At 36.4% G+C, this 22839-nt stretch overlaps 1 long non-coding RNA gene across 4 annotated transcripts; it reads left to right on the forward strand.

The window, feature by feature from the left end:
* Positions 1-6701: 6701 nt before the first annotated feature.
* Positions 6702-10450, forward strand: LOC131310830 (uncharacterized). Of its 4 annotated transcripts, none has more exons than XR_009195316.1 (7): positions 6702-7017; positions 7092-7198; positions 7668-7794; positions 8492-8542; positions 8798-8867; positions 9420-9625; positions 9719-10450. It is a non-coding gene; the product is annotated as an uncharacterized LOC131310830 (long non-coding RNA). The 4 variants fall into 4 exon arrangements; XR_009195317.1 differs by having other exon boundaries at positions 6702-6991; XR_009195315.1 differs by lacking the exon at positions 6702-7017 and having other exon boundaries at positions 7026-7198.
* Positions 10451-22839: the final 12389 nt, after the last annotated feature.

A 22839-nucleotide genomic window follows, 5' to 3' on the forward strand; every position in this document is an offset into this window, starting at 1 on the left:
ACTTCCTTCAAGCATTTGAGTAATTGCTCCGACAGTTTGAATATTTAAAGTTAAGGCTTTCAAAATATTCTTGTCTCTTAGACTAAGATGTAAATCAGAATAACAATTAAAATAAACAAGACCATTATGTAAGCTTGACTCCATTAATCCTAACAGACTATCACTATAGACTGTGAATCTACTATCTCTTAGGGATAATAAGATTGAAGAATTTAGTCATTTTCTTGTAAGGGGTTCAATAGCTACTTGTACTAATCCTACATGAATATAGCTATATCCTCTTTCGAGGTGTCGTTTGACTGATTCTTTACTAAGAAGTGTGCATCTTTCTTATTGTTTAGTAATAGTATAAACATGTTCTACAGTTTTTGCTACTTGATCAGTTCTAAAAGTAACTTCTAAAAAACTTGATTTGTAAATTTCTTTTACTGGGATTTTGGGTATGTTCCAATTTTCTAATTCTGTATCTAAATCTTGGTACTCATGTTCTTCTTGATTGTCTATGTCTGAAAATTCAGATAATGAAGCCATTGAGGAGCTGGCTGAAGAACTACGCTTGAATAATCTATTCATTGTGCTTAATCCTAGAGATTCTTCTTTTAATATTTTAATCCTAGACAACCATGTTTAAGACCTATCCTGTATACACGCATACCCTAGTTTTAATCATATCCTTCACGACTGCCTCACACTAGGACTTACAAAACGGATAGATAACAACTTGGGTGGCCATTGACAGAATACTCAAATGATGATAGCAGAATTAAAATACTAATTGAAAATTTAATAGGAATAAAAACAACTTACAGATTACTTAGTGTTTACTCCTTCAACTATATCTTACTTGGCTCTGATACCAAGAGGGGGCGGAAGCACAGACACAGTATGGAAGAACAAGAGAATCAGAGTATGACTAATTAAACGTGTGAATCGGTGGAAGACACAATCGGTTTACTTAAAGGGGAAAGTGGAAACACCAATAAGTACTAGCACAATGCTAGAATTGAAATTTTAAAAGCAAAAGCAAAGCACTATTAATTGCAATTGTCAGATATACATATATCATATTATAATTACTTATTAAAATAAGTAAATGGAAAACATACTGATTACATATAGTATATTATAATCTATAAAGTATAATATATGTTAAACTATAAAGTATAGTATATATTTAATAAAATAATATATATACTTATAACATATCTTTAATAAAATAATTTAAATTTAAGCATACAATAAGTTAAGTAAGAAAGCACTTACTGAATCTGTCCGATTTCAATTGCTGAATCAAGAAACATACATGATTGAAGGTTTACAAGTGGTTTTGTGGGTAGAAAAGCTGGAGTATTAACAAACTCAGCTCTTGACTAGGGTGATTACAAAAGAAGCAGAGCTTCTGAAAATATTGACTTCTTTCTCTAAACTAAACTTCACTTCCTAACTTGACTTCACTTGACCTGTTTACTACATCATTCTCGGTTTCTTTTATAGAGTAAGAATCGGAGATTTACAAATGCTGTGTGACTCAGCCATGTGATTAAAGCTGGTAACTTTTCTCTTTCGGTGGAGATGTGACTAAAGTAGGTGCTTGTGTTCTTCTGAAGATGCTGCTTGTCTCCACTTTCATTGCTAAAATGACCAAAAGTAGGAAAGTTTCAAGAGTGCTAAAAATAGTGCTCTTGTCATTATGATTAGCTTTGATTGGAATATTATCCTTCCATCATGTTGTCGATATTTTGTAACTACTCATATGTCAGATTATCCCAATAATCTTGCCCATATCTTCACTGGTGATCTCTTGGTCAGACTCCTGGTCTTCTCGATCTTTAAGTTGGTGACTTTGGTATTCAGTGACTAATTTTTAAAATTTGGTATAAAAAATGAATGGAACTTCTTGAATATGCTCAGTGGACCTAATTTTTTGGATGGGGTCTTCACAAATTAATTTGTAAATACTCTCAAGGAAATAATCATTATTCCCAAGATTATTTGCAATTGACTCGGCTCTGTGATGCTTGATCTGTGTTCTAAATGTCTTTGAACATGGCCAGAGACATTCATCTTGAATAAGTTCAATTGGTGGATGGACCCTACTGAAAGTCCAATTTGCCGAGAGATACATGATGTGCTGTGCTAGTATCACATTCCCTGTATTTGTCCATTTTGGCATTTTACTTCTAATCAATACTTGGCATCTCAGTGCTTCATATTTTGCAAAGAGATTGTTGATACATACTGCCAATTTTCTGGTAACTCGATCAGTCTGTTCCGGAGAAGTGAAGATTATTTGCCTAAGGAACCCATAATCTAATAGGGTCATTGGACTGACTTGGATAATCTTCCCCTTATATAAAAGAACAATGTCTTGAAAATACTGCATGTCAATACAGGCTTTGGGGACACTAAAAATTAACTGACATGGGCAATCCATTATTTCTAATGGGATTTCTTGGCATAATGGATTAGTTTTGGGGCAACTGACTCTATCTTGTTCTTTATAATAGTGGGTTTCCCAAATGATGGATAACCCTGAAGGTGGTTGACTGGCTATTTTAGTAAGGGTTTCAAATAGAAATTCTTGAAAATGGTGACCATCCTGTCTGGCTAGATGTTGAATATGGCTTACTATCTCTGATGGTAGTGAATTAGGGATGAGGGATAAGGATTTTGGTAAAGCCAGGATTTTGGAGGTCTTCTTTTGAAAGGTTTCAAGCACATTCATGCTTTCATCATAATTAAAAATGGATGATTGTCTTTTCTCTATTTTTACCAGTGAGGTAAAAAAGGTCTTCTTTTTCACTCTTTTTGATTGGTGCTGTAATATATAAACTTCTGCTCTGAGCTGATTATTCTCATTCATCTGATGGTGATACTTGTAATTTAAATCTATGAAATTGCGAGTCATTGTTTCACAATGCTCACAAGAAGGGAAGTTAGTATATGAACTACTGCTGGTGCTGGCTAGGGATGGGTTTAAGAAAACTCCACCCAAAGATCTAGGGAAAATAACTCCACTAGTCTGCTTATTCTTATTTTGCTGATTAAAATAAATACTCAAACTATTTAGGCTATCTAGAAATCTGCGATTATCCCCATGCGCATTCCAAAGGTAATCTAGGAGACATTGCTGGGTTTCATCAATGCTGTCTAAGTAATTTAGCATTCTAAATTTTATATTTGCTCCATCAGGAATCATTGGCAGGATGATTTTCCCAAATGGAATGACTTTCTGTTGATTTTGAGACATCTGTAAGACAATCAAATAAATCATTAGTAGGATAAATAGAACAGTTTTTTAATTGAGTTAATTCACATTGTTCTGGTGTGGATAAAAATTCAAAATTTATTTGTTGACCAAAAGATGTAGTGGTAATTTTATCACTAGTGGCTGTGAACGGATAATGCAAGTAAATAAAAAGTATTCCTAAGATTACTTTGTCAGTTAAGTTTTGGACTAAAACAAATTAGGTTTTAAAATAAACTCTATTTTGACAAACAAGAACTTCAGGTAATTTATATCTAATTTGCATTTTACTACCATTTGCAGAACTCAACCGTTCAGTTGTTTTCTGATAATATTGACTTGGTATTATTCCTTCTTGGATACAATTTAGATCTGCTCCTGTATCGATAAGAGCAGTAACTTCAATTTTGTAATTTTCTATTATTAATTTGACACTAGCATGCCATTTTTGTATATTTATCCGATTTATTATATTTAATTTGTTACTTTCTGGATCACTATTTGGGTGATTAATATCTTTTTCTTGACCAGAATATTGTTCTTGATTATTGGTTTCATTATCTTCTAAGGATTCCTCTGAAGATGAGCTGTCCATTTTAAATTTAACAAATCTTTTGCTTGGTTGTGGAAGTTGATCTTTAATTTTTGTGATTTCTTTTTTAATAAGATCTATCTCTTGCTGTAGATCCTGTAATGTAACTTCTTTATGAATTTTACAAAATCGTTCTATAGTATTATTAAGACTTATTATTGGTTTATTATATTGAAATTTTTTACCTTGTTGTACTAAGAGTTGTTTGAGTTTTTTAACATATTGTTGTTTTAACTCGGAATCTTCTATTTTACTGATTAGATCAATTAATAATTCTTCTTCTGGTAATTCTTTAGTAAGTACATTTATTTTTTTGCAGCAGTTATCTGTACATCCAATCTCAATTTGATCATCACTTGGGCTATCATCAATAGAATTGTATTCTGAAGATTTAACAATTTCTTCTTCATTGTCTGAATTACTTAGATTTTCCATCCTAAAAATTTGTAAACTATGTTGTTTATCAGTATCGGATATATTAAGTTGACTGATTTTTGCTTTAACTTTACATTCATTTTTGTAATGTCCTTTTTTACCACAATTGTGACACGTAATATTACTTTTGTTATACTTTACATCACTAGTTGTATTTTTCTTTTTGTTCTTTTGACCTTTAGGTTTTTCGTAATATTTATCTTTTGACGATTGTGGTTTACTATCCCTAGAATACTTGTGATTTTTACTCTTGTTCTCAACTTTCTTATGATGTTTATGTTTTCTTCGTGATGGTGCTACTGGAGGTAGACCCTATTGTTCACAAAAGTTTCCTAGCTCATACTTGGCTTTATTTTTATTTTTCTGAGCTTGTTTACTAATTTTCATATCAATACACATTCTTAATCCTTCTTTTTGAATGGTACTAATAATGTCACCATATGTTAATTTATCATACTCAGTTACTCCAGTTGGTTGACTAAGATCATCTCTAATTTTATGAGCAAATAAATTAGGGAGTCCGTTAATAAATTTTTCTTTCCAAAATGACTTTGTACAATCATCTCTTAGCATTACTCTAGATATAAAAACATCTTTGTACCATCTAAGATCGCTTAGTGTTGGACAATGTAAATTACTTAGCTGATCATTTATTCTAGAGGTAATGTTACTAGGTTTTCCAATGAAGTGTTTAATTATGGTATAGATAAGAGTGTTAACTCCATCCGGTGCTCCCATGCCAATATCATTATTAAAAATTGGGAGACCATTCTCATCAATTTGGACAACATATTTTATTTCTTCACGTGACTTGTTGGTGAGATATTTATCCCACCATGCGTTTAGCATTCCAGTAAATCCAGAAGTTAATAATTCAACAATTTATGGTTGATTAAGGTCAGTGTTGCTCAAATAACTATTAGCAACCATTGATATGTGATTTAGCTTCTAGTATTTGGTGTTCACTCAGACCATCAATATTCCATTCATATAACTTATTTGAGGAAACAGAAAATTGATTAGTTAAATTATTTTTTGTCATACTGTAGGTCAGGGGGGGTTGGCCTAGAATACCAATTTTTGGTGAGACTGGTAGGATTTGTTAGGGGGTTGAAAAGACGATTTATCCCTTGGCCACATAATTATTTTTGAAGTTGCGAAATTTTTTCATCAGAAGAAGCGGGTGAACTTTGACTAGAAGTACTAGTACCATGATCTTTTGTAATTGTGGTAACTTGGGGTGTTTCTGGTTCCAATTTGATAGCCAATTTTGTCAATATTTCTTCAATTTTTTGAATATTTTGATTCTGATTTATACTAATTCTTGATCTTTTTTCAGGAAAGTGTATAAGGGGTTTTTCTATATTTTTACTAGATGAGGGGATGCTACAAGATGATCCTTCCTCAATTTTAGTTTCAATTTTATCCAATTGTTTACTTATAGTCTTGAGACATTGATTAGTGTAATTAATCTGTTTAATGATTTGTTTACACTCAGCTCTCTCATTTGGTAGTTTAAATGGAGATACTGTTATAGATGATCCTTTGTAATCAATAATTATTGAATCTAAAGGAGGATGATTAGAAGTTATGATAGTGTTATCCGACTTTTTGAATAATTATATATATATATATATATATATATATATATATATATATATATATATATATATATATATATATATATATATATATAGTCCGCTTCTTATAAGGACTACCTTATTTTAATAAAATGCGGACCTTCCTTTTCTGATCCAATTTCGATGATCTGAGCAGCTCAATATGTTCAGAATGTGATTTTAAGGGTACTCGCAAGAAATCAGCAAAAAAAAAGACCGGAAAGGGCTTCATCCGAGCAGTTTTTGTTTATTTTTTATCTAACAGTTCAAATAACAACTGCTCAAATCAAGCCCTTCCCGGTCTTTTTTTTTTGCCGATTTCTCGCGGATACCCTTAAAATCACGTTCTGAACACATTGAGCGGCTCGGATCATCAAAATTCGATTAGGAAAAGCAAGAAATGGGAGGTCCGCATATAAGGTGCTCATTTTAAGATTTCTGTATATATATATATATATATGAGCTTGTATTGACATAAAAAAAAAATTTCAATTTGCATAGAGAATATATAACATTGTACATGAGATTTTGTTCTGTAAAACTCAAAAAAAAGTGAGGAACTAATAACATTATGTGTTCTCTTATTGAATAGGTCCACACAGCGGCCTCTCAAAAGCGCGCGCACACACACACATATATATATCTATATAATAAAACAGAGCTGAGTTTGAATCCAAAAGACAACCAACGCTCCAGATTTATCCTCATGCCTACATAAATCTCTACCCTTCATTCTAAAAAGGCATTTTGGTAAATACCTATTTAATCCAAGGGTTATCATCAGTGTGGTCTCCCCACGGGAAACCCCAGCCGCACCATCAGACCCTCTCGACTCTCCCTCTCGCTCTTCTCGATCCCTCTCTCTGTCGACTCCCTCTCTCTCCCTCACACCCACCGCACCGCCGCAAGCCCTCGGGAATCGAATCTCAGTCGCTCCTCTCTGGCTCTTCCTCTCTCTTTCTCTCTCCCTCTCTTTAACCAGTCACTGATCTTGACCTGCTGTCGATCCCGATTGGACACCACTAAAACCGTCGACCGGCGTGATCGAGGCTCTCAGGCTTTGAATCGATGGTATGTAGTTCTTCTTCACCTCAAAAGGTTTGAAATCTCAGTATCGCACGAAGGTTTCACATCTTTCACTAAAAAAAACTACGAGTCTAGGGTTTGTTCACTAAATACTTGATTCATGTTGTCGTAGGTAAGGTTTTTCTTTCTCCAAGGGATTTCTTCTCTTTCCGATAATCACCACCTGTGGCCGATCGAACATTACGCTCGCCCAAGTAGCGGGAACAGCCGAGGTCAAAGGTAACCACTTTTCTACCAAGTGTTGAAAAAAATACTTGAATCGATGGATTTTGTTTTTCATAATCGCTTTCCATTTGCGCATAGATTTGACTATGTGGGGTTATTTTTTTCTCTGCTTCTTTATCCTTAAAAATAAGACCAAATATAATTTATTTTTTAAAGTTATTTTGAGACCAAATATGATAGCTTGATCGGGATTTTACTGAAGAATAGAACACTCAAGCTGCAAGCAAGGGCTGATGCCTATCCTTTTTTGTGCGTCATGAATAGGTTTGTAGTTCACAGTTCCTGGGCTCATCCCTGACTATTACTACCAAATGCTTTAACAGCTGCCCGTGTTGAGTTTTACTGCTAGCTCAGAGAGGCTGATTTTCAGAAACTTAGTGTTCAGTTCTACTGTTTTCAACATGAGAGGCCTTTATAAGTTAGCTTAGTGTTCAGTTCTACTATTTTTCTTTTTTGTTTACAGTGCATTGCTGATGGAGTGTTCTTCGCTGAGCTGAACGACGTGTTGACGAGAGAGCTAGCGGAGGTCAGGGTAACTCCTATGCAAATTGAGGTCTCCATCAGAGCCACTCGCTATCAGAACATCCTCGGTGATTATTCCCTGATTGATCGCACATGATTTTTTTCTGTTTATATGTTTTGTGTTTTAAAATCAGTCCTGGATTCAAAATTGTTGCTTTCCTTGCGTCTGTTCTTTAGTTCCCCAGTTCCCCATTGCTCTAGATGTTATGCTTTGGAAGAAGAGAGCAAACTCTAGATGTTATTTGACTAGAAGTTATGGTAAAATCGAAAGTAGTTTAGATATGGTATGGTAAAGTGTCAACCAGTTCAATTTATTCACCATGATGTAGTAATGGTACTGTCTTCCATTTGGAAAAGCTGAAAAGCTGCAGCTTTTCCATATCAAGGTTTGTTTTTTTATTTTCTGTCTTCCATTTGGGTTTTAGGGTTTGTTTTGTCTGTGTATTGCTCATCAGTGGATGTTATTTAAAAGACTTATGAAGTGGGCTTTAAGGGTTTGAAAATGATTGGAGAGGTTGGGGTTTTGAATACACTAGGGATTGGAGAGGTTGGGATTTTGAATACACTAGGTATCGGAGAGGTTGTTAAATATTCCGAGTCCTGTTCTTGAACTTTATGTACACAAAGTGGAAGCTTGGTAGTATTACGGAAATCAAAATGTAAGCTTCCATAAGAAATGCACCAGCTTTAATCAAATACACTATATTTATTGGTTACCTGTAGCAGTCTTTTTATTGATAACCAAATTGTTTCTTCTGATTTCAGTTTTCTTAAAGTTCCCCTCAGTCATAGAACGCCGACGTCAGCGTGCTACAGGTTCTACCTCTCTCTCTGTCTTTCTCTCTCTCTCAAACTGCATTACTTTCTGATTTGGAGTGTATTGATAGCTCACTGCCTGTTTGATGAAATGTCTCAAAGGATTCCTTAATAAATACATACTGATGTTCTTAGTCTAAATGGGAATTTATACTTTCCCTGTGTGGCTTCGTTTTTAGCTTGGAACTGTTTTTTCTTAGTTTACGAGTTTTTTTAAGAATTAACTGATTGATTTGGTTTTGTTGTAATTTGTAGATGAGCCAGGGAAGCAGATGAGAAGTGATGTTAAGATTAAGAACACTAGCAGTTCTCATGTGGCTTCAAGGTATTGATGCTTACTTTGATGTTTTTAATTTGTTCAGATGTTTTGTATCCAAATGCAATGATTAGTGACTGCAAGTAGATCCTAATCATAGATTTAAGTATCATCAGTTATGTAGCAGTTTTTTAGTCCTTCTGTACCGATTGTTTGGTTACTTGAAGCCTTTTTTGTATTGTGTGCTTTATTGCCAAGTCTTTTACTCCATGTTCCGGAAACTGGAAGCCATGGTAATCTTATTTTGGTTATTATCTCATATGCATTTAACTGTTAACTCAAAGGTGATGAAGTAAAATGCCACTGCTTTCTCATTGTGACATTGTGCATTGAACTCTCAAACCACATGGTTGTCTGTATTGCTCATGAAGTATATTTTTTAAGTATTTTAAAGCATAGGCAATATGCTAAAAACACTCGAATTGTTGACTACATTGTAATGCGCATTTTATATATGGATTTTGAAGAATCACAATGTGGTTAAAAACATAGGTTTTGCTTTGATTTGTGATTAGTGGTTGGCACAGAAAGTTTTGCTAATAATTGTTATGTTGTTAATAGGAGGTTTATGTGAGTGAAAAAACTGATGCTGGGAGGAAGGTATTGGCGATGAGATGCCAATGACCCACTTATCACCGGTGGAGATCGAGAAGGAATGAAGGATGGTGGTGCCACGGCCGGTGGCGGTGGTCATGATAATAAAGGTCATGCAATCGGCAATTCAAGCAGCTCCAGCGGCTCAAGCAGCGATTCATCCTCATCAAGTGGTAACATCTAAATTCCTTATTTTCTTCCTCTGTGGAAATAGTTGGTGAAATTTTTTGTGGAGTGGTTATGTGATCATGAGGGATTGTGTGCAGATTCTGAATCTGGGAGCTCTTCGGGAAGTGATTCTGATGCGGATGATGCAGAGTCAGATGATGCAGAGTCGAGGGGCTGAGAGACCAAATAAGTTTTAAAGACTTGAATTAGGAGTGAGTGATGACGATTGAAGAAAACAAGGGTCTGAATTCTTTCCTTTGGGAAAAGAAGAGCTATAAATCTACGGGCCACTGCCAATTTCATTCCGGCCAAGTCCTTCCGAGCTTGCAAGGCTTACTTCAGCAACGAGGTCAGATCTCCGTTCGTTTTTTCCCTCCTTTGATTTCGACGATGAATGTACAAAAAAGAGTAAGTCTTTATTTTGCCTATGGTGAAATTCAATCTAATTCGTATCTATTGGCATAACTTTCGATCGAAATCGTTCGATTTTATCGTAGTCATGGGTAGATTATTAGTATACTTTAGCATTGAGGTCTTTTGCTTACGTAGCAAAGCAATTGATTGAAGATATTGGAGTTTGTCATAGGTATAGTCAGATGATAGATGAACTGATTTTTCCACTTGGGTAACAGATAGCTAGACAAGTATTGGATTTTTTAGGATTAAGAGCTGCCTTAGTGGACCTGTTAGTGAGTGCATTTCTGTCACATTGTAAATCATGGAATCCTCATGAGTACATGAAATGATCCAAGTTTGTTTGCTTTGATTGGAGAGATGATGTCAAAAGTTCAATATTAGACTGAAAGTAGGATTGTGAACATCACAAAAATTATGTTTTTCGTTTGTCGTATGTGATTTTGGAGGGTGAACATCACAAAAATTATGTTTTTTGTTTGTCGTATGTGATTTTGGAGGTTTAATTTCCATAGTCAATAACTAAATTAGTTTATTTATTTTTACATTTGTGCAGAAATATCACTCAAGTAGGTCAAATTGCGAGGTTTTAGATCCACAAGTATTCACTTATTATGCAAAGCATTGGCTGATGTGCTTAGATTTGTACTTATATTGTTAAATGCAGAGCACTGGCTGGTGTGCTTAGGTTTGTACTAATATTGTTAAATGCTCTGGTGTGCTTAGATTTGTACTTATATTGGTAAATGCGGAGCACTGGCTGGTGTGCTTAGATATGCTCTAATATTGTTAAATGCAGAGCACTGGTTGGTCTTATGTTGTTAAATGCAGAGCTGGTGTGTTTAGATTTTTACTAATTTAGTTGATGTAGAATACTTGCTGGTTGGTGTTCTTAAATTTATATGCAGAGCACTGGCATGCACATGTTTTCTGTTTCGTTTTTGCAATAAAATAGCCATGATCGAGTGACATGTGACACATAAGAACAAAACAGAAAACATGTGCACGGGTTATTGTTTTTCGCTTAGTTGAATTTGTTGGGCATGGGTTGACATATTGCGCGCGAGTCAAGTTTTTATTTGCATGTGCTGATTGTTCGAGTTTGGCTTCAGGCATTGACATGCACTAGCAACGTGCATGTAGGCATTTTGCGCCGTGCCTTCAGGCACGAGCATTCGCTAGTATATCCATATATTATCATAAGCAAGTCGAAAAGACCGCTGCGCGGACCAATTCAATAAGTGATGGACAACGGAGTATATAATGTTATATGTGAATTTATGTCATGTGTAATATGTGCTTTTCCTAGGATTAGACATATAATATTATATCTCATTTTTTAGATATATTAATGTTGTTTATGTTATTTTGAATATGTATATATGTTGATATAGAGGTTATGGGAATGTTATTCGGAGGTAAAAAATCATAAATTTTGAAGGATTCAATGAAGGTTTTGATGAAGAAACGGTGAAAAAATGAAGCTCGACCCCCCTGTGGACTCATCAACATTCAACTTGGAATTCAAGGCGCGACTGAAAACAAGAATAATGGTGGCATGATATGTGAATATATAATGTTATTTTTTGAGATATATAATATTGTTGAAAAGATATGATGTTGTTTTGAGAACATATAATTTTATATGTCATGTTTTGTGAGACTTAGAGCTACAGAAGCTTAGATATAGTGTTATATATTCTATTTTTTTGGTGAGATTTAGAACTACAGAAGCTCACATATAATGTTATATGTTCTGTTATATTTTTTTTTGAGATTCAGAGTTGCAGAAGCTCAGATATAATGTTATATGTTTTTTTTTTGCGATATTTAGATATTCAAAAACTCACATATAATGTTATATGTTTTGTATGGACCAGCATATAACGTTAAAGACTAAAAACAAGAAAAACCAAAAAGAAATGTTGCATGTTAGAAAATTTTTGCTACACATATAATGTTGTATGTTGGAAAATTTTTATCCCTCATATAACGTTAAAAAATCAATACAAGAAAAATAGGAAAAAACAAAAAGAGAAATTTGTCACATATATAACGTTAAATATTAAGTGTAGCAGGTTTAATAAAAAATAAGTTTTTTGTTACACATATGACATTATTTGTGGCATGATGGTAGCGGCGACGGTGGTGGCAGAGGCGGCAACTTGATTGCAATAAAAACGAAAAAAATGGAAAAAATATATTTTTGTGTTAGCCAAACAAGGCCCTTGTTTCTTAAGTGGGGTATTTTTGTCATTAAAATTATTAGTGGACTTAGTAGGTTATGAAACTTAGAAGTGGACCAGATGGGTTTGGAAACTACTATAGTGGACTTATGCAAAATTCAATGAGTTTGGGAAAATTTGATTCCATTTCTTTACAGTTTTTCTTGGAATTGGTGATGGGCCTTGATACCTACTCGATTAAATATAATCGCATGCATAGAGATGAGCAAAAGAGGAGAGGAGAAAGCACTGAAAGTGGAGAGAAAGAAAAAGAGAGAACAGAAGGTGGGGTAAGTTTGACATTCCAATAGCAAGTTTTCCTGAACTCAACGAGTTATGTCAAGTTTTGGGCGGTAAAATGGCAAGAGTAAGGATGGCAACGGGTCGGTTCGATAATTGGCAAAACCAAAATCAAAACCGAAGTATATACCTAAAACCAAAACTTGCAGAATTCATTTAATCTAAACCATAATCAAAATCACGTTATGGGTTCGATATAGTTTTTGGTGCGTTATTTTTTTTTATCGGCAAAAGATGAAATTTTAATTAAAAACAAAAAGAGGAAAAGGGATCTAATAAAAAGTTGGATAGTATACCAAAGGGCATAGCCCAAACCACCTAAGGGTCTATCAGGGTTCACAATAAATAAAATATTATAACTCAACCCAACACCCAAATTAAACAAAAAAAAAAGCCCAAACACCCAAATCCGACCCAAACCTGGGCCGGCCCACCCAAACCATTCCTCAAAACCCTAACTCCACCAGCAACCACAGCTGCACAAACCACCAGAAGCTAGCCTTGCCGTTAAGTCGAATCGGCCTCTCTCAGATGTAGAGACCGGTGGTGGAAACCGACCTACGACAGTGAAGGCCGAAGCAGACAGGTCATGAGGGCTGAACCATCGCCATCAACAGCAAACAAACCCAGACAATCCCCTCCATCTTCACGATCTTCAATAGCAGCAGGATCACAAACCAGAAATGATGAATTGCTAGGCCCTCGCCCGAATGAGATCTCGGAAAGGCTGTCGGCCGGAATTCAGCGCACAAAGATAGCCAAGAGCAACCCATTCATGAGGACCACAACCACCTTGCCACCACCGGAGGGAAACTGAACCGATCAGACCGCCATCTTCGCCAATCATTTTTTGAAAAATAACCTGCAAAAATAGAAATTAGAAAGCACTATCTACACCTCCTCCACCGCACCACCTCCCGCCGCCTCCACCCAACCAAACCGAATCAACCAAAATCGAAACACAGAGGCGGCTGCACATAGACCATTCAATGGTCACATGAACACCCAATTTTATTTTATTTTTGCTTATAGTACTGTAAACACCGGATTCCCCACTCCTATTTTACTATCTCAGCAAAGCGGGAATGTCAGCGCTTGTCATGCTGACATGGTCGACCTAAGAGGGGTGCTAAGTTTCCCCAGAAAGTCAAGCGGTCATTTGGTAAGGTAAGTATCCCAAGACATCAACATGTGCATAGCCTAACAATGAGGCATGCCATTTCTGGACTACAACAGTCCCCTTTTTGGGTGACGATCCAAAAGTGGGTCCCAATAACCCTAACTTGGACCGAAAAGCCAACATATATTTCAAGACATCCAAACCAAGATTGGCACTGTCATATGTGCCTATTCTATCATTCTAAGCTAACCTGCCAAGTCGCATCACAATCTCTTGACGTTTCTTCGTTGGATCGTCACCAAATCTTTACCGGCTACTAATAAAACACTCGATTTAATACCAGGAAGTCTTGATCGGTAAAATTCATCTCCATACCATTTGAAACATCACACATGGTGATATTATGGTATTCTAAGTTCTCTGGTCAAGTTTCGTGTGCAACTGAGTTTGTTTGATATTTTTACGCACAGTAAACTTTTCAAAAAAGGCAATATTTTGTTCTCAAACTCCGGGACCAAAATTTCTTGATCCAAACCATCTAATAGCTCATTCTCCTGAATTTGAAGCTCTCTGCAAAATCTCAGGTCATTTGGAGCTTGTTTGATCTTTCGATCGCTTGTATCGCCAATAGACGCACAAGAACCGAGTAATCACTTTTCTCATTGATCCAACTGTAATCTTGGAAAAAGAACATCATTGCGATGTCTAGAATGCCTCAAAACCTTAAGAAGGTAGCCCTGATCGGATTCGTATCGAATTTTTCTATGAATGAACGTGTGAAACAGTGCACTAATGCATTAAATTGGAGCAAACGGGGATAATTGGCCGCGAGAGGGCCACATCCCCCATGAAGGGCGGCTTCCCCAAACCTCCCCGAGCCCCATTTTATATAAATAAGGGGTCCATGCCATCCTTAGAGCATCCGCATTGGTGTCGCCTCTTCCCTCTTCAAACTAAAGTAGCAAGTGAAAATTGGAAAAACACCCCAAAACATTCCAGTATCAGCCTCGCTTCCTCACTGGTTACTTTACAAAATATGTAACTTTGCAACAGTGCCTCGTCTAGCCAGATGAGCAGCTGTTCATGCAGTAAACACAATATACTCCAATATTCAAGCAATTGAAGCCGGAGCAGGTGGGGTTCTAAACCAAACGTTGTCGTGTGGCCAATCACACAATTAGTGGATTTGGGTTGTCACCGTAGCTTGGTCGTGGTGGATCTTGTCCCAAGTCCTGGTGTATCTGGAAATTTTCTTTGAGCCACACTAGGAGTGAATTCTGCCAAGCCTGAAATCCTGGCGGAAGTGATGGTGGGCTTGGGCGAAGAAGTCATGGTGGATTGGGGAGGAAGTCGGTTGCTTGCCGTTTGAGACGATTTTGGAGAGAGAAAGGGGTTAATCAGAGGGGGGTGATTTTGCCGGTATATACTATGATCAATTTTGGGGCTGGGTTGAGAACAAGATGAAAAAAGTTAGAGAGAGAGAGAGAAAGGTTTTTGCAGGTTTTAGTGGTTTTGCGCTGCTGCTGTTGGTTTGGCTGGATTGGTTTTTTTTTTTTTTTTTTTTTGTTATTTGATTTTTTTAGAATAAAGAAATAATATTTTTAATGGGATAGTATTAATATAGAGAGTTAGACATTTTAAAAATAAGTAGCTAAAGTAATAAAAAAGTGACTTTTTAATGTGTAAATTGATCCAAAATGTAGAGAGGCCGGTACGGATGTCCTTAGAATTCACCCCTTCTTCACCTTCCATCGAAATTTTTAGATTGTGACTTGTTTCCGAAGCCCTCTAAGGTTTCTTCTTTCTTCAGCTCTCGGAGCTTTGGAAGTGTTGTGAAGCCCTGTCCCAGTATAAACCCGGGCTAGAAATTATCTGGATCCAGGACGTCTAAGATTCACCACACGGGTCAAGTTTATCATGTAAAGGCAATCCAAAGTTGATGCCCTCAATGTCTATTGACCTATGATGTAATTTGACAATCTTTCAATTCATCACAGCATTGGGATCGTTTTGCGGGGAGGCATAAAAAACGTCTATTAACTATCCCGTACTTCGTCCATTTTCCATAAGAAAGAAGATGTCCCTAAAGCCTAAATGTTTGTCATCCTCGTAAAAAATAATGGACCTCTCGCATATCGTATCTCTCTCACAAATTTGCCATTCTGGGCCTTTTACGACAGCTCCTTGCATTAAAAACAATAGAGTCTGATTTATCTAAAATTTTGCTCAAATTATCGCCTAAAATACCAACTCCTAGATTGCGGGGATTCTAGGGCAACTGGTGAGGTAAGATATGAACTATCACAGAGGCATTAAAATCTTGTAAATCGACATTGTCCTTATTTATTGCTTATGTATGTGTTTATGACTAATGGGCGATCCTTTACCCTTTGTGGTTAGGATGTTTCTACCCAGAACTCATGTTGCTGTTATCAACATATTCTTTCCAATTCCAAAATCCATGTGAATTATTTCATGCTGTTGTGTCTGTTCATTTTTACAAGATTTTAATGCCTCCCTGCCCCAGAATCCCCGCAATCTAAGAGTTGGTATTTTCGGCGATAATTTTGTGCAGAATTTTAGATAAATGAGAATCTCTATTGTTTTTAATATAAGGAGCTCTCGTAAAAGGCCCAGAATGGCAAATTTGTGTGAGAGGGGATACGATAAGAGGTCCATTGTTTGAGGATGACAAACATTTAGGCTTCTTTCTTATGGAAAATGGAAGAAGTACGGGGTGGTTAATGGATGTTTTTTATGCCTCCCCCGCAATACGATCCCAATGTCGTGATGAATTGGAAGATTGTCAAATTGCGTCATAGGTCAATAGACATAGAGGGCATCAACTTTGGATTGCCTTTACGAGATGAACTTGACCATGTGGTGAATCTTCTACCCAATTTGGGATGGATTGGGGTGGCACGAGGGATGGTGAGAGAATGTTGATTTTGGACTATTTGTTTCCGAAGGTTTTGGATCCAAACCCTCATCATTATCCAATCATTTTTGACGCATCTCCAATATTTTGTGTCCCCATCGAACAACTGCCTGGATCCCACACATCTCCCAAAAAATATGCGTGACATATACAATAGTGTGGGAAGCTTTTTTTTTTTTTATTCAGCCGGGTACCTGTGCTAGCCCCGGTTGAAGGGCCTTTTGAATGGCACCAATGCACTTCAACGAAAGATGGAGTAACAGGGGCCCAAATTGAGAATGCACTTCAACGAAAGATCGAGTAACGGGGGAGTGAGTTTCATCTCATAGAACAACCTTCTACCACACACTAAGGGAAAAAGGAAGGATATCGTCAGGGTGGTTCATGTACATTTATCATGCAACCCCACAAGGAACCATGCATCATGGGAACCAACCACAACTAGATCTCAACTGGAGATTAATAAGATTAAGAATTTTTCCCAAGTGATAATCCTGTAGGTGGTGGAGCTGGTGGTGGTAGAAGAGGCACATGAGTGGAGCTAGAGGTGGTGGTAATAGAAGAGGCAGGGGTGGAGCTGGAGCTGGTGGGAGAGGCAGGGTGCCAAAATTTCTCTTTCATCGTCTCTTCCCTTCTTCTAGGTGATTCTCATTCCATTTTTCTTAATATACATATATGTTTAGAGTCTTATTTTTTGCTCTTTTCTTTAAATAACACCAAGGCTTTTACTAATGTGTTATCTGTGTTTCTGTTATGATTTATTAGGTATTCTATTTGTCTTGATAGCAGGATGCGACTTCAGACTGACCCAATGCTCATTATTGAATACTTTTTATGGCGAAAGGGCTCAGAGTACGCTATTTCAAATCATTATACCCGCCACTGTGTTTGGGAGGAGATACTCCAGAATAAGCGTCCCAATAAATACAACCACACAGCTATCAATGAACAGTTCAACTTTTACCAGCCTGGTGGCCTCACCAAGTTTGGCCTGTCAGATTGAAATACACCTCTTCCATGTTGTGTGTGTCATTTTTGTCTTTTCCGATTCTATAGACGGCCTTCCTCCATCTTCATTTCCCCTTGAACTATGTGCTTTTGTTGTTGGTTTGTCATGCAGATGTACCTGAAGGTTCATTCATTGTCAGGGCCCACACACCGATGTTGAATTTATTTTCATGCCTTTGTTTTAAATAAGTTGACTGTTTTACATCACGCGATCAACTGAGCTTTGCATATACTTTCTTGAAGCTCAAGAGAATGAATCCAGATGGCCTATTCTTTCTAAATATGTTTAAGATGAGGCATTTGCTAAAATGATTCTAGATTCGTCCCAATTTATTGTCTGTCTGTTTGCTTATGAATTGTAAAATTACCTGGAACATGGCCTAGAAGACACAACAACTACTTTGCTCGGAAATGTGGCCGTCTTGGTTCTGTGGTTTCCCTTTAGTGATGTCATTGACCCATTTTGGGGTTTTCTTTGTGATATGTACAGTCGCATGCTTGACAGATATAGTATTTTAACTCAACTCAAAACTAGCTTTTACTATGTTGGTGAAACTTTGTCATCTGAAACACATTGTCCTTGCCATGCTTGCTAAGTTTTGAGAAAAACTTGTGACTGAAGTCCTAGTGTTGATATTACTGTCATGCATAGTGACATGCATGGTTGTTGCTACTTAACAATACATACGGTAGATATAAATAGCCTAGCAATTGACATAAGGATTATAATCTTGATGTTTAGTCAAATGTTGGAGGTAGTTCTTGATGTGTACGTTTGTAGGTCTATGCTGTAAGCAAAGCAAATAATTGCCGAAGTAGACATCTAACAGCTAACATTGCTTTGGCTGGCATAGCATATCCCTTCATATGTATGATCAACTGTGTTGTTGAGCCCCTTTACCATTGTTGCCCAAACTATTTGTCATGGGTTTGTTTTCCTTTTTCTTTATTTATCTGTTTGTTAACCTTGCGGTGTTGGTTGGGTCATCTTGTATGGCAATTGAAAGCTTACTGTTTCTACTTTGATAAAATAATTGTTCTTTGGAATGTTTTAGTGTCTTGTCTTCTGGTTTTGTTATGAGTTGTACATAATTTTCAGGGAATCCTTTTGTCTGGAGCACCTGGAACTGGCAGAACATTGCTTGCCAAGGTATTAAGTTTTTTCATGTTCCTGCAAATTCTTTGTAGCATGTTTCATGTTCTTATCTGTGCGTGGGTAATTGAAGTAAATACTTGACAGATGATAAGCTCATGGGGTTCGGGTTAATACCTGTGTTATGTTTCTTTTTTGACTCGTTCTTTTCCTTTTTTCCTTTTCAATCACAACGATTGATCCAACATCACCGGCACACATGTAATTAAGCTGTTTGACACTGCTAGGCCATGGAATTCTCTGGAGATTGTTGCCTGCTACTCAAAATTGATGGTTTTTCATCATCATCTGGATCTAGCCTGTCAATGAATCTTCTGAAGTGAGCAGTAATTATGATAGCTCTAGGTTTTAAAGGTTTATTTAGCTCTTCAATAGTGGATGGGTCTAATCTAATTCAAATTGGTGTCTTCTTTTAATTTCATGTTTAATTTAGAACCTAACCTTACTTCTCACAGTACAAATTTGAAATGGATACATACTTGGAATTCAATTATTTCCTTTTATTTCTAGGTATGCCTTATTTCTTGCCCATGCATGATTCAGTGGGCTTGCTATTTATCTTTAGTGTTTAGCAATGATAGCATCCTGTAGTGGTTCCATCTTCTGTGAACTGTTATTTTCTAAGTCACTTGGCTTTGTTTTATCTATAGTTTATTCTGTTCAAAGGTGGAGTGAGAGAAACAAAAATGGGATAGGAGGGAATTTTTTGGTAGGCAGGAAATATGAAGATAAAACGAAAGGAACAAGAGTGATGGTCGCCGTTTGAGCTCATTGTATCAGCCAAAAAGGGAGTAGAAAGGAAGAGGGGTGTGATGAAGCTTGTCTATATCCAATAGGATAGTTGGTTCAATGTGGTCTTAGTAGGTTACAAACACAGTGCACTCCCATCCTGCCTCCTTTTTCCTTCTGAGCAACCAAGCAGAAGGAGGACTCCTTTCCCTAGTAGTAGTACTTTTTCTTTGCTCCAACCTTCTCTATTATCAATAATATTTGTCTGCATTTCTGACTCTGGTGAGTGTCTATGGAACTTTGAAGGCTATTGCTGTAGAAGCTGGGGTGCCTTTCTTTTACAGAGCAGGTTCGGAGTTTGAGGAAATGTAAGTCAATGCTACTTTTTGTTGAACTTATTTAACACCTCAAGAAATAAGGATGTTGCCAAACAATATCATCTGCAGATTGCAGTGCTTTTGCTAATTTCGATATGTTTTCTTTGAGCCATTAACTATGTTCATTTGTTGATAGTAAAAGGAGATGCTAGTTGTTTCCCGCGATAGTGTCTCTCTCTGATTGATTTATGTAGGATTGAAAAATGGTGACACCTGGTTCTTTTTCCATCTCAATCTTTTGGCACTGTACTTTTAGTATGGTTTAAGTACTAAACCAGCTGGCTTAACTGTGAGCTGCTTGTAGAATGGTGGAATTTGAATTTAGATCACAGGAATACCTTCTGCTTCATTTGAAATGGGGCAGTTAGAAGTGTGACAGAACCGATGAGAGAGAAAAGAAACAAAACTGTATTGCTTATTGAGAGGAATAATATAAGGCTAAAAAACGTTTAAATAGAGGGAAACTAATACTAGAAAGGATATAGAAAAAGATATGCCTAATCTATGCCTTAATTAGAGATACAATGAGATATGATACCCTAATCTATGCCTTAATTAAAACAATACAAAAAGATACATAGAAGATACTTTCACAAGAAGATCCAGTACGTAAAATATGTAACGAACTAGTCAATACATGTATTTGAATCTGTGATTGAATCCTACTAGCAATTAATGAGAAATTGCTATGTTCAGAGGCTAGAGAGTACAGATTTTCCGATTATTATTAGTCTATATCATTTTCAAATTATTATTGTATTATCTTATTGTTTGAATGGCCTTCGGATCCAAGAATCCTACTAGTAGAGTTGTTATTCTTATATTTTAAATTCTGTATAGCTTCTGTCTGAAATACTTGCTATTTTGTCTGCTAGGTTTGTCGGCTTTGGAGCTCGGCATGTAAGATCCTTATTCCAAGCAGCTAAGAAGAAGTTTTGTTTCTTATTCAATTTGTGATATTTTCCAATCAGAAATATGTCATTTCTCTTGGTTACTATTTGATGATGACAGTTTTTGCATGGCTTATATATATTTTGATTAATGTGCCTGGTAGATCTAGTACAATACGCTCTCCATTCCTACTCTCTCTTTCCTAGAGAAATGAATTATTACTCCTAGAAGCATGTTTCTTATTTAAGCACATTATGTTTAGAGTGACAGTTTCCCAAAGAGAATTGAAAATTCAACTCGGATTAAGAGAGTACAAAGAAGTAGAAACTTCGAAATTAAAACCAAGCTATAGAGTTGTATTTGATAAGAACAGTACAGTGGTGACAAATGTATTAAGAAATCTACCTACGTGTACACATTCCACCCACTGCTCCCAATAAGAAATTTTAAAAACGCAGAACACCTGCATGAGTCCAAAAATCCTTAGAACTAGATAGTTAGATCTTGAGTCACCAAAAGTGAAAGAGGAGGTGGTTGACTGGTTCCTGTGGGTAAGCATTCTCCCGTCTTTGATTGATTTGTACTTCTTTTTACTTAAGTGGAAATGGATATCAGTGTAAAAGAAATCAAAAGAAGGGTTTGACAGTTAACACGAGGAAAACGCTTGTGATTCTGCTTTTAAATCTTGTATTTTGGTTCCTAAGATGTGGCGACAACTAGATCTCCCCACAATTTTTTCCATTTCAGACATTAGTTTCGTTTCAGTATTTGTTCTGATTTTCCATTACCCATTACTGTTTTTAAGGCTCCTTGCATCATTTTCATTGACGAGATTGATGCTGTCAGTTCCACACGGAAGCAATGGGAAGGACACACAAAGAAAACATTGCATCAGTTACTTGTTGATAATGGACGGGTTTGAACAGAATGAGGTACATATAGACGAGTTGTTCATCAATCTAATGAAGTAGTGTCCTGAGATTTTCATTTTATGCATATTATGTTTCTTCAAGGATATCATCTTGATGGCTGCAATAACTTGCCTGATATAGTTGATCCAGCTTTGACAAGGCCTGGTAGATTTGACAGGCATGTAAGTTTTCTGATAATTCAGGACTGCTTCTTACATTGACATCTATTAGCAGTTGATTTTTTTTTTTTCACAATAATTTGTGGGGCTCGTGATGATAAATGGTTACTATCTGTTAATCTAGGTAGTTGATACATGCTGAATGCACCATAAATATATTACTCCATTGATCAGTTTGATTGTATGACCAGTTATGCTGGTGTAACAAAATGTTACAAGGTTTTTGCGTTCCAAGTGCTTAGTTTTGTTTGGTAGATTATTAGTAACCATTTAAGTGTGTTCATATGGTGCTACCTTTAGAGGCTCTGCAGACTTACTTGCACCAGGATCCTTGTGTGACCCAGCGAACTAGTGAAGGTTCTCAAGAACATTACGATGTTACATTTGATTAATGACTCACTAAAAACTACCTTCGGTGGTCCTGGATTGTGCCAGAGCACAATGACTGAATTCAGGAACTATTCTACCATTGTGCAACTTCTTGGAAACTTTTCATTGCACCTACATTAGCTTGCTCTGCTTTTGCTGTTTATCAAATCAGTAAAATCGTGAGACCATGGTCTTTTGTCTGTGAATAGTCTGCATACTTAAATGGTTTCTCTGTCTACATTTCCCCTGGTTGAACATTTTTGCAACTTGCAGATTTGCTGCATGCGAGTCTTAAGCTTTTCAACTAACTGGAGTTTTTTCTTTGCCTATTGTGTTTTTAATTTTTTTGTCACCATTTATTCTTATTATATCTAAAAGATAGCTAGAACTTTGTTCTAGATTGTCAAACCATATTGTTAACTAGAACTTTGTTTCTAGATTGTTGTTCCTAATCCAGATGTGCGGGGTCAGCAAGAGATATTGGATCTCTATGTTCAAGAGAAACCATTGGCTGATGATGTAGATATGAAAGCAATTGCTCGTGGTACACCAGGGTTCAACGGGGCCAATACATCTATTCTCTCCTCTTGGCTAAACAAACAAAA

This window comes from Rhododendron vialii, chromosome 12a, assembly GCF_030253575.1.
Source record: "Rhododendron vialii isolate Sample 1 chromosome 12a, ASM3025357v1".
Taxonomy (NCBI): Eukaryota; Viridiplantae; Streptophyta; class Magnoliopsida; order Ericales; family Ericaceae; genus Rhododendron; species Rhododendron vialii.